We start from the raw sequence: 4,092 nt of genomic DNA on the forward strand, positions 1-4,092 counted from the left end.
GTTCCCTACGATGGGCACAACCCACTTCTCAGGGTTTCGTTCGTTCGCAGGCGGCGGCTCTTCGAGGTCTTTTTTTGTTTTTTTTTTTTTTTTTTTTTTTTTCCGTTATTTTGTTTTGTTTTTGGGCAGCGGGGGACGGCCGGGATGGGACACCCATAGTATAAGTCATAAAGGCTTAATAAGAGTTACTAAAGGTAACATTTTAAAAGTTAAATAAGAGCTGTAAGAGTTGAAAAGTGGAGTAAATGTAAAAGCAAGATGGAAAAACACAGAAAGAAACCATCTTCGGGAAGCCTGAGGCGTTGTCGCTGCAACATTGGGCAACACCGACTGATCGGGGGTCGTTCCTCACGCGATCTCCCGAACTTAGCCTTTGCAAGGAGATGTTTCCCGTACGATGGGCACCCCCACTTCCCAGGGTTTCGTTCGTTCGCAGGGTCGTGCTATTCGTTTTTTGGCAGCGCGAGCCGGATGGGACCCTAAAAAAAAAAAGTTAAAGTTAAAGTTAAAGTTAAAGTTAAATTAACGTTAAAGTTCGTTAACGTTAACTTAAGTTAAGTTAACGTTAAATTTAAAGTAAGTAAAAGTAAAGGGCCGTAAATAAACGTACAGTTAAAGTTTAAGTTAATTGTTAAAGTTAAGTAAACGTCAAAGTAAGTGTCAAAAGTAAGTGTAAAAAGTACAGTGTAAAACATAATACATAACTAAATAAATCAATAAATAAATATAAATAAATAACACATCCCACATGTCTTAATGTAAAACGCTCTTTAACTAAAAGCTGACTCGATTTTCCCACTATTTGCTATTTTCTTAACACGAAATTCATACTCAACATCTAGCGGAATCCCTATGGTGGTTCGTGTTTTTTTTTGGTTTTTTTTTCTTTTCGTTTTCCCCCGTCCAATAGCCGGAATGAGAGAAATGTCAATGTTACGATCATTAATACAATTCATATTACTTTTTTGCATTAAGTGTCTAATACCCAAACTGAAAACATTTTGTGATTCACTAGAAACAATAGATAACGTAATCACTTTATAACCGTTAACCTGTAATAAACATGTGGCTGCAAGCGACCTATTTTGTTGTGCTATACACTTTATATGTGAAGCGGTTGGTGTCTGCAATTTTTAACCTACGACCTGTGTGATGGGCGCCATTGTGCTTTTATTTATTATTATTATTATTATTTCTTATTACTACTACTATTACTACTACTACTACTACTACTACTACTACTTACTACGACTACTACTACTACTAGCCTATGCTACTAGGTTACTACTAACAATATTTTTATTTTAATACCTACTACTGACTTCCTACTACTACACACACTGTCCAGATTTTACCAATTACGACTTTGAAAATTACAGTTTAATAAAATTTTGAGTGCGTGATAAATTTCCATGCGTCGTTGAAAGATTTGACACGGAAAAAGTGGTTTTCAATGTTTCCGGAAATGGATGAAACCGGTGTGTCGCGACTTTCTGTGTTTACTGGCCTTGTCATTGTGCAAGTGGCAACGGGATGGTTTTTGGCATGTGTGACTTGAAGTGGGTGCGACACAAGTGTTCGTGAGATTTTGACAGTGCCATCATGCTCATGTTTTCGTTTTTTGGAAAGTGGAACATTCTCAGTTTGTAGCTTCGAATTGATGCGGCGTTTCGTCTCCTGTGTCCCGGTCCCGACATGTACTGATATGCCTAGTTTCAATGATTCACCATAGGAGAAGCCATGTGTTTAGGGAAGTGACGTCACGTATCAGCATGCGCGCGCATCTGGTAGGCAGAAGTCTATCATAATGGACATTAGTAACAAAGCGAACTAGCGTAGCGTGAATAGCAAAGAATGGCCAAAACGTGCTTAACTTACCGCTTGTAGCACGGGAGCGCTATTCTACATAGCTCCTGTATGGAGGAGATACATGTACTCTTTCCACCCATAAAATTTGACGATTTACCGAGTTCAAAACTATAGCAAACTTCCTCTTTCTTTCTCTCTCTCTCTCTCTCTCTCTCTCTCTCTCTCTCTCTCTCTCTCTCTCTCTCTCTCTCTCTCTCTCTCTCTCTCTCTCTCTCTCTCTCTCTCTCTCTCTCTCTCTCTCTCTCTCTCTCTCTCTCTCTCTCTCTCTCTTTTTACGTGAATAAATATCTTTGGGATCCATGTAAGTTTTAAAGCGTCTGGGTTTCCATATTTCAAGTAAAGCTATTACATTAAGAGCACTGCGCGCACCGCACACACACACACACACCCTCCACAACACACCCACCACACACCACACCACACAAACACACACACATAATACAAATAAAACAAGTATGCTATACTATATTTTTTTATTTAAAAACGGTTTAAAGAATTTATAATTGGCCCTACACTTTGTTAAAGGAAATTATTTCTTTAAAAAATTTTAAATAACCCATATCCACAGCACACTTGTATACTGGTTCATTTGTAAGGCTTTCATCAAACAATAAATTAAGCAAGTATCTTATTAGAAAAACTTTACAAAAGACTTTTAAAACTATTAATTTTATCAAGTCCTTTTTCGTGCCCCCCCCCCCCCCCCCCCGTGCCGAGTGGGGGTGCGGGTGGGGTGGGGTGAGGGTGGGGACGATTGGTGGGTGGCAGTTTGGCAGTGGGGTGATGGGTGGCGTGGTGGGTGGTGCAGGTGTCGGGGGTGGAGTGGGGTGTGTGTGTGGGGGGGGGGGGAGTTTGGGTGGGTAGCGGCTGGCCGGCTGCCCGCTGGCGCACCGATTCGCACGTCGTTTGCGGTGGCTCTTTCTACACTGGAGGAACGGCCGAGAACGAGTCACGCCGTCCCGGCACGTCTTACGCACAGCAGGAGACGCAGCAGCAGCGACGGACGCGCACACCCGAGCACAAGTCGGTGCCTGCAAAAAATTTCGGGCGCCTACCTCGCTCGTCGTTCGGCGTCGGCGCCCACACCCAAAACGGTCGAAATATGACAGACCTTTGAAATTCGAGGTCTGGCAAGGGTCGGTTACTATTGCCGATACTATGCTGGCAGAGCGAGCTAGGTCGCCGTCGAAGGCTCGCGACGGTTTTTTTCCGTGTGGGACCCACGCTATGGTGATGTTCGGCGTGCACGCCGCCCTCGCTCTCCTCCCTTCTCCCCCAATTGTATTCTGGCACCAGCCAACTCAGCGCCAGCCACTGGCCCCCCGCTCGCGTGGCCTGCGCGCGGGTTGTTTCGGGTCGTCCGAACACACCTGCCCACCGGCATCCCGCCAATCTCCTTCCCATTGGCTACCCCCCCCCTGCCCGACCGCTGGACATCGCAGGTAACTTCTTCTCCCCTCGCATTTTTTTCCGGTCACTACAGCCCTCGAGATATTTGCCCAACTCCACTGTCGGCCCCGCCTCTTTTCCCTCTCTTTCCCCCTCCCTTTCCCCTTCCACCTTGTTACCGCCCGCAAACCCCCGCACCTTGCCACGGTCTTGTCACTTTGCGGGTCGCACCCCGATCTCTTCGGGGGACCGCGACCAGCGAACGAACGACGGCGCGTGCTTACCAGGGACCTCCCCGCCTGTCGCACGACCGAAGCACCGCTGGCGCCCTGGGCTGGCGGTCTTGCGGCGCTTGGGGGCTCCCGGAGACCGCCCTGTCGCCCCCGCCACCGCCCGGCCCCCGCGCTCTTGCCCCGATCGTCTCTCGTCGCCAAACGCTAAAAAAACTATTTTAGCGCCACCAGGACCGCGTCGAACCCGTGCCCCCTCGCCCACACGCAATCGCTCGGGTGGGGCACTTCTCACGCGCCCCACTTGGTAAAAAGGGGAAGACAACAATGGTCCCCCCATCCCCCACCCCCACCCTGAACCTGGTTCAGGCGGCGCCAGGTTTTGCCTCCCGTGGGTGGTGGGTGGGGACCTGGGGATCGCATGCTTCATGCATGGGTGGCCGGGCGGCGTATGGTACATTGCTACGCCTTGCCCGCCCCGTCGCTCTAGCCGCCACGACCGTTCTTCCTCGCTAATTTCCCTCCGCCGCTTCCGCCCACCGCGAGAATCCTGATGCTTAAAAACGAGTTGCTATCTGGTTGATTCCTTCCAGTAGTCATTATG

The sequence above is a fragment of the Gigantopelta aegis genome, unplaced genomic scaffold (genome assembly GCF_016097555.1).
Source record: "Gigantopelta aegis isolate Gae_Host unplaced genomic scaffold, Gae_host_genome ctg7335_pilon_pilon, whole genome shotgun sequence".
Lineage (NCBI taxonomy): Eukaryota > Metazoa > Mollusca > Gastropoda > Neomphalida > Peltospiridae > Gigantopelta > Gigantopelta aegis.